This window comes from Pan paniscus, chromosome 7 (assembly GCF_029289425.2).
Source record: "Pan paniscus chromosome 7, NHGRI_mPanPan1-v2.0_pri, whole genome shotgun sequence".
Taxonomy (NCBI): domain Eukaryota; kingdom Metazoa; phylum Chordata; class Mammalia; order Primates; family Hominidae; genus Pan; species Pan paniscus.
In genome coordinates this window covers 36,843,728-36,859,221 of record NC_073256.2, presented here as the reverse complement: position 1 = coordinate 36,859,221, position 15,494 = coordinate 36,843,728, and the positions used below count along the sequence as shown (strand labels likewise).

At 39.3% G+C, this 15,494-nt stretch overlaps 1 pseudogene; it reads left to right on the top strand.

Moving 5' to 3' along the window:
* Nucleotides 1–2,092: 2,092 nt before the first annotated feature.
* LOC100990983 (large ribosomal subunit protein uL1-like) lies at nucleotides 2,093–2,743 on the top strand (annotated as a pseudogene).
* Nucleotides 2,744–15,494: the final 12,751 nt, after the last annotated feature.

The following is a 15,494-nucleotide window of genomic DNA, read 5'->3' as shown; positions in this document are numbered from 1 at the left end:
ACAATTTAAAACAGATTTCTAATTGGCATTGTAGCATGCTAGATGTTCTCAAAAGCCTCTCTGGTGTGGCTGAACTGAAAATGCTTGATAGAATTTATTTTTTTAACGAATGAGTGGGTTGGTGGGAAATGAAGAGATGACTGGGCTGAGATTTTCCCCGCTTGATGAAAGAGAACAACAGTCTTGAGATTTGGGAAACCTGTGGCAGCCATGGAGGTGCACCTCTTGATCTTTTTTGAGAAATAACTGGCCATTCAGCTGCAAGGAGTGTAGATTGTTGACAGTCCAGACCATTGCCTTCTGCATCTGCTTCAGCCATTGAGCTAAGGACATGCACTGTGTGGGTGGCCTCCCCCCAGTGACTAAGCACTCCTTTAATAGGCAGACTGTTCCACGGTTCCCCGTGAGTTATTTGAGACTGTTCACTCTGCATCATGGTGTGAGGCTCTCCCGGTACCATTCTGCTTTCAGCCCTTGTCTTTCACAGGTGTTAGCCCTTGATAGCCCTTTTACACTCATCACTTAGTCTCTGAATCTGTTTGCTGGAGGAATGAAAGTGACATAGCTTCCAACAACTTCCAAGTAAATTTTAAACACACACCCTGGGGTATCTGCACATCACTGTAGAACATAAAAACAGGATCCAATAATCTTACAATCCTTAGCCAGAGAAGAAAAACAGGTGCCCTGAGAAGGAAGACAGATTGACAGCTGATTTCTCAACAGCAACAATGAAAGCTGGAAAAATGAAAATTGCTGAGGAAACAAGAAGTCTAGAATTCAACACCCCTGTAAATATTTTTCACTTTGAGTGTCAGTTGTTCATTATTTTTGCTTGCTGAAAAATCCCTTCATGTCATCCTATCTCTTAAGAAAACGAAACTTAAGAAGGAAGATGATCTTACAAAGAAATGAGGAGCACAGATAAGGGGGATGTTTTGAATCTAAGCATGCCCATTGCATGAAACTGGTCTTCATTTTGGTAGCCAGCAGCCATCAGTGGCTATTTAAATTAAATAAAATTGGCTGGGCACGGTGGCTCATGCCTGTAATCCCAACACTTTGGGAGGCCAAGGCAGGCAGATCAACTTGAAGTCGGGAGTTTGAGACCAGCCTGGCCAACATGGTGAAACCCTTCTCCACTAAAAATACAAAAATCAGCTGGGTGTGGTGGCAGCCGCCTGTAATCCCAGCTAATTGGGGGGCTGAGGCAGGAGAATCACAAACCTGAGAGGCAGAGGCTGCAGTGAGCCAAGATCACACCACTGCACTCCAGCCGGGGCAAGAGAGCAAAACTCCATCTCAAAATAAATAAATAATTTATCACTTAATAAATTGAATTAATTAAGTACTCAGTTCTTGGGTTGTATTAGCCACATTTTAAGTGCTCAGTAGCCCTAGTGATTAACATATTGGATAGCACAGATACAGAACATTTATATATCAAAGAAGGTTATTGGTCAATGCAGGTATAAAACAATGTTTTGTAATTTGTAGGCTTAAAAATCAAGGTATATCTAGAATATTGGACAATATGATATGTAAGTTATAGAAGTGGCTGGAATTGAATTATTCTCAGGTTTTTTATTTGTAAGGAGTAAAAATTAGAATTTAAATATGCATATTCTAAGATAACCACCAAAAGTTAGAAACGGTATAAACTAAAAGGGAAAAAACATGGAATGAGGTGGAAATATCTCAATCCAGCAGGAGGGCAGAGAGAAGGAAAGAATAAAACCTAGGAACTAAGTGAGGTGAATGGAAGATACAAACTATAATGGAAGAATTAAATCCAAATCTATAGGCAATCAACATGAATGCAAATTGATTAAACTCAGATGAATTTTGGTGGCATGTAAATAATAATAAGGCTGTAAATAAAAGTCTTTTGACTCTCCAAAGAGACAAAGATTGTAATGCCCTCCAAAAAATTATAAAAATGAATCACCCTGAGGTTATAACATCTTTCTACAGCTTCCAAATGAGTCATAAACTCCAATATCACCACCTTCAGCTGGATGATATCATTTGGGAGATTCCCTCCATTAAAAAGAGGTCTTGCTCTTTTATGGTTGGTGCTGTGTGAGAAGCCATGAGCAGCAGGGTCTCTGGCGACACTTGGTACCAGGCAGTGCAAAGAGTCCTGCGAGGAAACCAGCACAAGCGCCGGAAGTTTTTGGAGACGGTGGAGTTGCAGATCAGCTTGAAGAACTATGATCCCCAGAAGGACAAATGCTTCTCAGTCTTAAGTCCACTCCCCACTCCAAGTTCTCCCTCTGTTCTTTGGGGGACCAGCAGCACCGTGAAGAGGCAAGGGCCGTGGGTATCCCCGACGTGAACATCGAGATGATGCAAAAACTCAACGAGAATAAGAAACTGGTCAAAAAGCTGGACAAGAAGAATGATGCATTTGTGGCTTCCGAGTCTCTGATCAAGCAGATCCCACGAATCCTCGGCCCAGGCCTAAATAAGGCAGGAAAGTTCCGTTCTCTGCTCACACACAACGAAAACGTGGTGGCCAAAGGGGATGAGGCGAAGTCCACAATCAAGTTCCAAATGAAGAAGGTGTTATGTCTGGCTGTGACTGTTGGCCATGTGAAGATGACAGACGATGAGTTTCTGTAAAACATTCACCTGGCTGTCAACTTCTTGGTGTCATTGCTCAAGAAAAACTGGCAGAATGTCTGGGCCTTATATATCAAAAGCACCATGGGCAAGCCCCAGCGCCTATATTAAGGCACATTCGAATGAACTCTACTGCTACCAGAAAAACAAAAATCTCTATCAAATCTTGTTAACTAATCTTCGTGCTGTTAAATTATGAGGCTTTGACCCCTGGGTACACCTATCTCATCTAAAAGGGGATACATGACTTCTATTGAATCTTAAATGTCAACCCTGGTATCTGACACTAAATTCAAGTTAACTGAAGCTTCATCTTCAGACCTGGGAGAAGATGACAGTCAAAGTAAACTGCTTTCATATGACACTGGGCCAGTTAAATCATAACTATTGATTTAGTAATTTTTCCTTCCTCTTAATATACTTTGTTCTATGCCTTAATGCCAGATAATTTGAATTGTCCAGATACCTATGAGTTTCCTTTTCCTGTCATTGTCAGAGCTAGGCTGCGCTTATGTCCTTTTTGTTTAAAACATTGCTTATTCTATACATGGCTTACAAAATTGGGTAGGACAACAAAGATTACCTTTCTCCTCTCTATCTGATATCTCTGAAGTTTAAAAACCATTTAGAATGCACTGAGCTTGATCTATTTTCATTGCTAATGCTCCACTGCTGAAACTGTATAAACACCTTCCCTCTAGGCCCAGCCACTATCACAGAAGGGGTGGAAATGTGAGACTGTAAGGGCCAAATTTGAGGGATAAAAATTATTGATGCTGCTTCTTGGTTGGTGAAAGAAAAATTAAGTTAGATCCTCTAAATCAAAGACAGGCATACAGATGCTTAAATAGCTGGCAAAATAAGGGACTTTGCTTCCTGGGTCATTGTATGACCCCTTTTTAGCCATCCAAACCATAAAGAATTTCCTACTTCTCACAGAATTAAAAGAAAATTACTAGGAAGATATCAAGATACCTGGTTACAAAGCCTCCTGGGTGTAATGCCCCCAGTTATGAGGTTTATGCAGATAGATATATACAATTTTTTTAATCAGGCACCTTAGAACAAATTACTAAAAAGGCTGCAAAAAGCATTGTGGCACAACAGAAGTCTCAAAACTTAGCTTAAATGGTCTTAACAGAATGCCTGTGTTTTGTATAGCTAGTTGCTATAAGTATGTAACTAAAACCATGACAGTAGCTCAATGCATGGAATTGATAGTTAAGTCAATTTTGTTACCTTGCCTTTTGACTTTTGGTTCTTGACTGTTATGTTACAACTCTCTGCATAATTCTGTAATTCTTTGCATTAGCCACACCAAAGTAGCCATTTCCTGAATCCCATTTTTTCTTATCTGTATGTCTGAGTGCAGTGAATTCTATAGCCTCAACACATTATATTGTAGGTTCATTTAAGAAAAATGTATTATCTCTATATACTTTTATCAAGCAGATGCTAGTTACATGGTTAGTATCCAATAAGTGCTGATTAACTGAATGCATTCACAACCCAGTCAGAGATGAAGTGAGGCAAACAAATAAATAACACACCATGACAGACTCTGAAATGGCCAGGCATACTAGGTATAATTGGAACACAAATGAAGAAGCCATTATTTGTGTGTCGGTGACCTGAAAAAAGGTTTCACAGAAAGCAGCATTTTAACAGAGATATAAAAATGAATTCAAATTTGTTTATGCTTTTCTAGGCCTATGTTACCTTTCTTGGGGCATGAAAAGCACAAATTAGGACTGGGAATTGGGAATGAGCATAAGCTGGGGTGACCCCAGAGAGGGATGGAGGGGCTTCAGACCAGGGGTGGCTTCCAGGAGAGTGACGGGAGTAAAAATGTAAAAGTAGGTTAGGGCTTGAATTGATTACCCTTTTCAGACTTCTTGGCCTGTAGAAATCCTAAGAGCTCAAATGTTACCCCCTATGATGCATTCTCAGAAGTGTCAGTCAGAATTAATCCCGTTTTCTCTTTGCCAGGAGACAAAAACTAAATGTGCATTACAACAAGCCGTAAAAGAAACATGTTTTTAGGTCAACATTAGTTGTTTTCGTATCAGTTTCCTCCCTGAAGGAGAAGTGAAGGCTTTGTCTGTCTCATTTCTCACAGTGCCTGACTGAGGAGCTTGGCATACGTTTCCTGGGTGTTGAACAAATGCAGGGATTGGCTTTTCATTGCAAGGGAGTGAAATTCAGTCCGAATTGTTTTGCTGCTCCTCAGACTCACCAGCTCTACAGCCTCCCGCCTCATGGCAGCCAAGCCCATCCCTCCCTTCCTGTCCATCCGTTTTCATCCATGTCCCTATCTCCTGGAAGCTGATAGTTCCCACGCCAGAGACTGAAGCAGAGCAATCCTAATGGCTCAGTGTGACCTTTTTCCTGACTTCCTCAGTATTTGTTTATGCTGCAATCTGCAGTCTTCAGCCTGCCAGCCTGCCACGCTGGTGTCTGCCCCTTGACCGAACCCTCTTTTATTGCCCTTTGAAATTTTGGGTTCACCGTATCTAGCAGGCACCCTGGTGGCTGCTCCTCCCATAGGAGGTCAACACTCCTGGAGGAAGCAGACTTTGTTCACTACCCTGGGGCTGGGCTGCTAGAGGCTGGTCACCACGGAATGCAGGGACAGCCCTCATTGGCTGTTCTTTCCTAGTCTTTGCTTCTCCCATCCCTCAGGGCTGGCCAGCCACACCCTGCATGGTGGTGTGGCCTGGAGTACCAGCTCAGTTTGTTTAATCTTTAACTTGTTTACAGACAAAATCTAATATGGTTTGGCTCTGTGTCCCCACCCAAATCTCAACTTGAATTGTAATCCCCATAATCCCCACGTGCTGAGGGAGAGACCCGGTGGGAGGTGATTGGATCATAGGGTGGTTCCCCCACACTGTTCTTACGATAGTGAGTGAGTTCTCGTGAGATCTGATGGTTTTATAAGTGTTTTGCAGTTCCTCCTTCGCTCTCTCTCTTTCCTGCCACCACGTGAAAAAGGTACTTGCTTCTCCTTTGCCTTCTGCCATGACTGTAGGTTTCCTGAGGCCTCCCCAGCCACTCGGAACTGTGAGTCAATTAAACCTCTTTCCTTTGTAAATTACCCAGCCTTGGGTATTTCTTCATAGCAGTATGAAAGCAGACTAATACAGAATCCCTTTCTCGGGGATGGACAAGACTGGGTGAAAGGGCAGGAAGTGTGACAAAGTCCCTACCCATCAGAGTGAGTGTGTGACTTGAGGATGCTTGGGTGTAAAGGGCTCTTTCTTAATTCGCAAAATGAGGGTGTTGGTGCCAAGTGTGTCTACAATTCCTTTCCCCCTCATATTTTTTTATGATTCTATGAATGCAACAAAGAGAGCATGTACTGGGGAAACAATGAGATAATTCATTGTTAGATTATTCCATTAAAAGGTTGAATTCAGTCAAGCCATTGCTTTATAACTGGTGCCTTTCAAATCCATTGTTATTTCTGGTTCCCTTCCCCAAATTAATTTCCACCCCCTTCCTCTGACACCCACCCCCCATCACTAAAGGCATATGCCCACTTCTCCCTTGGTCTGCAGGGCTGATTAGCTGGGTGGGAGCAGCAGGAGCCAGAGAATGGCACAGGGAGGTTGACTCTCTCTTCCAGGGCCAGTGCTGTTCATGTCCATTTCCACCTCACACTAGGCGGCTACCACCAATTCAGGAGCCTGCTTGATGTGGGTGTGGAGTAGGGTAAAGTCGACCCCAGTAGCATAGCTATATGTAGGTTCCCTTCCAAGAATAAAGCATATATTTATACCTCATGCCATCATTCAATAATAAGTTTTGAACGCTACTTTTGTCAGGCACTGTGCTAACAGCCTGGAATGATTCATTCATTTATCCAACAAATATTTACTGCATGCCTCCTGGATAAATGAAAAATGAGGCAGAGTCCCTGCCTACTGTGAACCTAGTTTAAACCTCCATGAGAAGAGGGAAACTCCCTTCATGCTTATAATCTGCCCAGATCTCTATTCATTCTTGAGTCGTATGTGGACCTGCATATCTTTACTGAACCCTCTTGTAGACTGCCTGTGCTCATCGGGCAACATAATTTTGACCCCAGAAGTTTTTCACACTGATTATTCCACAAAAAAGTTGTCTTTAGGCATTTGATCATCTCCCCAAGTTTTCATGCTTAAGAGAGATTTCAAAACCTCTGTCTCTACACAGTCTGGCCAATAATCTTCTCTGATGAATAAGACAATACCACAGTACTGGTTTAGTTCTTGTCTTACTTGTCAGAGAAGATGACTAAACCCCTGGAAAATAATGAGATAATCTAAAGGAGTTAGATCATTTGCCAAGAAAAAAGAGAACAGGAAGCCCACTCTTATTAGCCCATTCAAGGATTCATATCTTCCACCCCTTTAATGAAGCTCTGTAGAGTGTTGATTCATTTGAAAGCATTTTCAGGTTCTGTTAGAATGTATGGCATAACAACTCCCCCAAATCAGTGGCCTGATGGAGTGAAAGTTTAGTACTAATGATTAAATTGTAACTATTGCAGTTATTCTGAAAAACACATAGAAAAAAAAACAAACTAATAATTATTTACAGAGAAAGCAGCTGGATGGTGTTACAGATCACCAAAACAGCATTTGAACTCACCGTTCCTTAAGTTTCTGAAAAATAGGATAGGTTCCTATTAAGAAGCTCACCTTCCTGCTGTTAGAATGAAATAATAGATTGTCCAATTTGTTGGCAAATGGTTTTTCATAGTTGTCTCTTATGATCTTTGATTTCTGTGCTATCAATTATAATATCACTTCTTACATTTCTGATTTTGACCTTTCTTTTTTCTAGCTAAAATTTTGTCAGTTTGTTTTGCTTTTCAAAAAAACTCAACCTTTATTTTGGATGATATTTTCTGAAGTTTTTCTACTTTCTATTTCCTTTATATATTTTCTGATCTTTGTGATTTCTTTTCTTTTGCTAACTTTAGTCATAGGTTGTTCTTTTTTTAGTTCTGTGGGATGTAACATTAGTTTTTTCATTTGACAACTTTTCTTCTTTTTTTCTTATAGATGTAATGCTATAAACTTCCCTTTTAGAGCTACTTTTGTCTCAAGATATTTTTTAGTTTCCCCTTTAATTTCTTCATTGACCCAATCATTGTTTAGGAGCATATTGTTTAATTTCCACAAACTTGTTCATTTTCAATGACTCCTCCTGTTACTGATTTCTAGTTTCATACCAGTGTAGTCAGAAAAGACAATTGATATGATTTTGGTCTTCTCAAATTTGTTAAAACTTGTTTTGTGGCCTAACATATGGCCTTTGCTGGAGAGTGTTCTGTGTTAACTTGAGAAGAGTCTGTTTGTGTTGGGTGGGATGTTCTGTGTATGTCTAGTAGGTCCATTTGGTCTAGAGTATCAAATTAAGTCTGATATAATTTGGTTGTTTGTCCCCCTAAATCTCATATTAAATTGTACTCCCCAACATTGGAGGTGGGACCTGATGGGACATGAGTGAATCATGGGAGTGGATTGCTCATTAATGGTCTAGCACCATCCTCTTAGTGCCGTCCTTGCAATAGTGAGTGAGTTCTCGCAAGATCTGGTTGTTTAAAAGTGTGTCACACTTTCTCCTGTCTCTCTCTTGCTTCTATTGCGGCCATGTGATGTATCTGGTCCCAGTTCACCTTCTAGCATGAATAAAAGTTCTCTGAGGCCTCCCTAGAAGCCGAGCAGATCACAGCGCCATGCTTGTGTAGCCTGCAGAACTGTGAGCCAATTAAACCTCTTTTATTTATAAATCACTCAGTCTCAGGTATTCCTTTATAACAATGCAAGAGCAGCCTAACACAAAGTCTGATGTTTGCTTCCTGGTTTTCCATCTGGATATCTCTTCATTGCTGAAAATGGGGTGTTGAAGTTGCCCACTATTACTGTATTGCAGTCTATCTCTCCTTTCAGATCTATTAATATTTGCTTCATACATTTAGGTGCTGTGATCTTGGGTGCATACACGTTTACAATTAATATGTCTTCTTACAAAATCGACCCCTTTATTATTAGGTAATGACCTTTTTTTGTCTCTTTTTACAATTTTTGACATAAAGTCTATTTTATCTGATATAGCTCCTCTTGCTCTTTTCTGGATTCCCTTTGCATGGAATATCTTTTTCTAACTCTCCACTTTCAGTCCATGTGTGTCCTTACAGGAAAAACAGGGTGTCTCTTGTAGGCAGCATAGAGTTGGGTCTTGCTTTTTCATCCATTCAACTACTCTGTGACTTGATTAGAGAATTAAATTCATTTATATTCACGTAATTACTGCTAGGTAAGAACTTACTAGTGCCATTTTGTTCACTGTTTTCTGGCTGTTTTGTAGATCCTTTGTTTGTTTCTTCCTTTCTTGCCTTCTTCCTTTGTGGTTTGATAACTTTGTGTAATGATATGAGTTGGATATTTTCTTTTGATGTTTTGTGTATGTTTTATAGACCTTTGCTTTGTTGTTATGCTGAGGCTTACAGAAAACACCTTATACGTGTAACAGGCTATTTTAGGTGTTAGCAGATTAATTTTGGGGATGGGTGGAGAATTGCTTTTTTAAATTGTATTTATTTATTGATACATAATAATTGTACGTATTTATGGGGAACATGTGACATTTTGTTTCAACGTTTAATGATCAAGTCAGGGTAATAGGATATTTACCACCTTAAACATTTATTATTTCATTGTGTTAGGAACATGCCAAATCTCTTGAAATATATAATAATTATTGTTAACCATGATCAACCTACTATGTGTGCTGTTGAATATCAGAATTTACTTATTGTATCTAACTGTATTTTTATATCCATTACCAAACCTCTCTTCATCCCCCTATTCCCTACCCTTTCCAGCCTCTGGTAACCATAATTCTATTCACCATTTTCGTGGGATTACTTAATATGTGATATTTATCTTTAAGTTCTTGGCTTATTTCACTGAGCATAATGCCGTCTGGTTCCATCATTGTTGTTGGGAAGGACTGGATTTCATTTTGTTTTATGACTGAATAATATTCCATTGTGAATATATACAGCATCCTTTCTTACCCATTCATCTGTTGATGGACATTTAGGCTGATTTCATATCTTGGGTATTGTGAATAATACTGATAACAATGTGATTTTAATCACATATATAAGCTCTACAGTTTTAATCCTCTTCCTCCTATGTTTTATGTTTTTGATGTCACAATTTACATCTTTTCAGCATTTGTATCCCTTAAGAAATTATTGTAGCTTTAGTCATTTTTAATCGTTTTGACCTTTAACCTTTATACTAAAGACATGATTGACTTACCCATTGTCATTACAGTGTTAGAGTGTACTGGATTTTAAAACAGTCTTACTTTTATCAGTAAGATTTATATTTTCATGTTACTAATTACCATTTTTCTCCATCTTGAAGAACTACCTTTGAAATTTTTACAATGCAAGTCTAGTGGTGATAAACTCTCAACTTTTGCTTGTCTGAGGAAGTTTTTCAATCCTTCATTTTTGAAAGACATGATTTCTGGGTATAGTATTCTTAGTTGGCTTCCCCCTAGTAGGTCTTGAATATATCATCTTACTCCTTTCTGGCCTACAAGATTTTGGATGAAAAAATCTGCTGATACTATCACTGGGATTTCCTTGTACATAACAATTTGCATTTCTCTAGCTGCTTTAAAGACTCTCTCTTTGTCTTTAACTTTTGACAGTTTGAGTATGATGTTTCTCAATGTATGCCTCTTTGGAGTCACCTCGTTTGGTGCTTTGAGCTCCTTAAGTTAGTATTTCTATTTCCTTCTACAGGCTTGGGAAGTTTTCTTTCATTATCTCTTTGAATATGGTTAATGTCACTTTCTCTTTTCTGGTACATCAATAAGACATATGATGTACAGCCTGACGCTGTTCCATACATCTCTTAAGTTATCTTCAGTATTTTTCATTCTTTTCTATTTTTGTTCCTCAGATTGGATGACTTTAACTAACCTGCTATTGAGTTCACTGATCCTTTCTTCTGCTTGATCTAGCCTGCTGTTGAACCATTTTATTGGATTTTTCATTTCAGTTATAGTATTCTTCAGTGCTATAATTTCTGTTTGGTACTTCTTAAAAATTTTCTCTCTCTTCGTGAAATTCTCAGTTTATTCTTACATTGCTCTCCTGACCTCAGTGAGCATCTTTATTATCTTCATTCTGAATTCCCTGTGAAGTAAATCACATATCTCCACATCACTTGGGTTGGATTTGGGAGATTTATATTGTTCTTAAATGGGAATATATATCCCTGTTTCCTCATTTTCTTTGACCTTCTGTGTTGGTTTCTACACATTAGATAACTGCCTCTGCCAGATTTTTTAGTGAAAACGTATGTCTATTGATCCCTCCTGGAAAGGGTTTGTTCATATGATGAGCATTCCACTATTTCAACTTCCATCTGATATGACATCCTAAACCTCTTAGGTCTTGGAGTAGAGGGAAGTAGACATACGTAAGTATCCCTAGATCACGGGAGAAAGTGGCGATTTTATACAGGTTTGTAAGCATTTCTAGGGACCTCATGCCCCAGGAGCAGTGCATAAAAGGCGCTTAAAAATGCAGCTACCTGTTACTTCCTGGAATGGGTTTATGGCACACTGTTCCAGTGGCTACTTGGGGGTCTGGTTTCTAATGTGCATTGGGGAGAAAGGGGGCAGATAGCCGCCTGGTAGCCTCAGAAACACAATGGCTTTTCCAGAGCTTTCTCCCCTGGCTCACACTACTGATAAATCCAGGCCCATTAATCCCACCTGGAATGAGTTTGTCCTCATATTGAGTGCCCCACCTTTTATAGTTTTAACAGAAGGGGCTGCGTCCTAAACCTCCTAGCTCTGGGAGTAGAGAGTACTAGGCATATACAACACTTTGTAGGCTACAGAAAAAAGTGGCAGTTTTATATGAGTCTGCACACACTTCCAGGGACTTCATTCAGTGGAGGAATGTAGAGAAGGGACTCTAAAATGCAGTTCCCTGTTCATTCCCAAATGGGATTTGAGCCATGCATTGAGTTCCCAAACTCTTATAGTTACCACTTGATTGACTGCATCCTAAAAACCTTCCAACTCTAGGAACAGGAGAACGCACACGGGAGTCTCTCTAGATTATAGAACAAATAGGTGGTTTTCAGTGGGAGTCTAAGCACTTCTAGGGGCTCCATCCCCAGAGTGCTGTTCAGAAAAGAGGCTGGAATGCACAGCTCCCATTTTCTTTCTAGAAGGGGTTTTCTGTACATTCTTTCAGTGACTATTTGACAGCCTGGCTTCTAATGAATTTGTATTAGTGAGCTAATAGAGTAGACAAACAGTAACCCTCCTGCAGTCTGAGTCACAGCATGGTACTTTCTGAGCCTTTCTTCCAGCTTACCCCAGTAATAAATCTAGTCCTATTCCTGTTTTCTTGAAGAAGTTGTCTCACACACCAAGTGCCACAAATTCTGTAGCTCCCATTAAAGACACTTTCTCCCAATGACCTAGCTATCGGAGTCAGTGGGGCTTTGCATTCCTGAATATCCCTAAGCCTCAGAAAACAAACAGGTGGGCTCACTTCCAGTGGGTATCTCCCTAGGGTCAGAAGCTACCACCTGAATACCAATATAAATGCTTGTCCTAGATCATCTGCCTTGCTTAATGCACAGAGAGTGGGAGATTAACACATACACACTCAGATTCACTGTGAAGGTAGAGGAAATAACATACACACTTAACACCTCAACCTTTCCAACTACATCTTCTAACTTACTTGTCTCAGGGTTCTGACAAGACATGCCATATCCTACTCTTCAGAGGGCCACCAAAAAGAGAGACAACGTTTTGGACAAATGCAAAGAATCAACATCCACCTCAAAATCTTTAGCCAAATCAATTGGTGAGATGCTTTTCCTTCATTCATTTAGATTCCATTTGAAAAAGGTTAACATTGCATAGTAAAAGCAGAAGTCTTCAATCTGCAAGCTAAATTGTATATTTGAGTCTTTTTGAACATATTTTTGCTTTTCCCCCTATGTGACAGATATATTCAAGAAAAAAAATTGCATTTGGGTTACAGGATATTCATTGTGCAACATGACTTACTTGACTCATTGTATAAAACTGCATCATTTTCTTTGAGCCACATTTTGATCTGGTTTGAGTTTTTTGCCAGCATTTCCTCCATTGGCCTGATCTTGGTTGGAATGTGAGAAAGTTCTTTCTGCTCGAGAGTACCAGAAGTGACCTGGCATTATTGCAAGACAGCAACATAGCTGAACAAGGCCCATCAGTAAGGAAGATGGCAAGCTTTCAAATATTGACATATCTCTTTCATTCTTTCTTCTCACTGAGACCAGGTCTTATACCCACCTCTTCTTAGGAAATGCATGATATTAGTCTGTTCTCATGCTGCTAGTAAAGACATACCTGAGACTGGGTAAATTATAAAGAAAAAGAGGTTTAATGGACACACAGTTCCACATGGCTGGGGAGGCCTCACCGTTATGGCAGAAGGTGAAGGAGGAGCAAAGGTACATCTCTCATCGTGGCAGGCAAAAGAGTATATGCAGGGGAACTGCCCTTTATAAAACCATCAGATCTTGTGAGACTTATTCACTATCATGAGAACAGCATAGGAGCAACCTGCACCCATGATTCAGTTACCTCCCACTGGGTCCCTCCCACAACATGTAGGGATTATGGGAGCTACAATTCAAAATGAGATTTGGGTGGGGATAGAGTCAAACCATATCATTCACACTCGCCAGTATCTCCCAACTATTATATTGCTGTCTAAAATACTGATGCTCCAATGTATCTTATTTTCTTAATGAATATTTCTCCATTCTGGTCCCTGCTTTTCTCTTAAGCTTATTAAAATGATCACAAGTTGAAGAGAGAGAGAGTAACATAAGAATCAGTCTGAAGTTTAAACTATAGCCCTGATACTGGAATCTACAAACAGAAAATCTGAGTTATGGATAAGTAAACATTCAGATTCTGAAACACAAGACACACTCTTAGATACAGGGCATCTGATTTTCTATCAATATTTAATCAAGGAAGAAGCAGGCAGATGAAACTGGAGCCAGAATTTCAAACTGTAGGGAAATAAAGCAAGATGGAAGGAGAACTTTGATCAAATGCTGATCTAGTACTAAAACATTACTGACATTATTCATTCATCCATGTAGCAAATATTTTTTTGAAAGTTTACTCTAGGTCTGGCACTGAATTGTATAAATATTATCCTCATTTTTTCTTTGAGAAATCAGAGCTACAGTTTTAAAAAATAATTCACCCAGTGTCCACAGGATTTCAAATCGAATTTATATAACAAAACCATGTTCTTTCTCTTATGGCAAAGTTTGGAAGGAAGTAAGAGAATATAACTAGGAGACAAGAGAAAGGATGAGAGGGAAGACTTTATTGAGGAAAAAACACCTAGTCCCATAATAGCCTAAGTCTCCTAAAGAAAAACTTGAATTCACATTATATTATCCAACAATCTTCTCATATGCTTTATAGACAATTAGTTTTTCTGTAATATTCTATTCACTCATTTACCAGTAAAAATTTTCTATAAAGTCAACAAAAAACCCATATTAAATATTTTCTCACACAAATCACTATGGTTCCCAAGATAATCACAGGTCATCCTTAAAATGCTTTTATGTTCATGAATTTGAAAATGTGTGGTTATCATTCTTTAAAATGATGTTTAATGATATATGCTGGCATTTTTATTGGTGAAATGATTTGATATATAGAATTTTCCTCCAAGTAATGTGAGGGTATAGAGGATATATGATATGACATCAGTTGATAATTAGTGAGCTGGCTAATAAATACACAAGGATTTATTTTGTTTCTTACTCTAAATAGTAAAAGATGAATCACCATGTTTGGGTATGAGTTTTCCCTCTGAGGAAATATTAAACATATTCTTCAGTCATTCTTCAACTTCTTCCTATTTCAGAATTTAAAACTCTACGAGATCCATATTGTCCTTAAAGTAGAATCTCCTACAGTTGAGAGTGAAGCCCACCAAGCAGTGCATACCTTCTGGGGTTTGCACAGAACAAAATAATGTGCTTGTGAATGGAGATGTTGGAGATGTCTACAGGTATGTACTCACAGACTCAAAATCTTCAATTGTTCAGGATTCAAGAGTAAAGGAGTAGGGTTTTTTTGTTATTTCTTGTCTTCACGGAGATCAGAATTAAGAAATTCTTAGTTTGAAATGTGCTGACATCTTCTAAGGTGATCCAGGTAGCAGAATCCACTCTCTCTTCCAAGCAGAAAATGAGTGACACCTGAGGCTGATCCTTCCCAGAAATAAACCCCAGAAGCTGCCACATCTGGAAGGAGCTTCCAAACTGACCATCAGTGATGTGGTACTTGCCGTTAATGGTCACCTGCAGAAGAAGGTGAACCATGTCAGCACTATGTTTTTTGGCCAGAGGGATATAAACATACCCTGCCAACATCGTGGTCTCAAAACCAGTTGTGGTCAGAGCCCTTTACAGAAATTGATCAACCCAGAGACCCCACCCACCCTGGGGATCTTCTTATAACTTGATTTAAAAAGTGGACTTTAAGCCCTACTCCATGTGTTCCCCACAACGCATGCTAAAGTTCTCAGAGGGAACAGCTCAGACCTGTTGCTGAAGATAGCAGTTAATATTTCCAAGTTCAATTTGTTCCTAGAGTTCTTATAACCAGTTCTTTCAAAATATACTGTAATGTCCATGATCCCTTAAACAAGGAAAACAAAGACAAATAACATTACTTTTGCCCTTAGATTCCCTTGAGTAGGCTAATTATAGGTATAACATATTTTGAATATGTAAAAA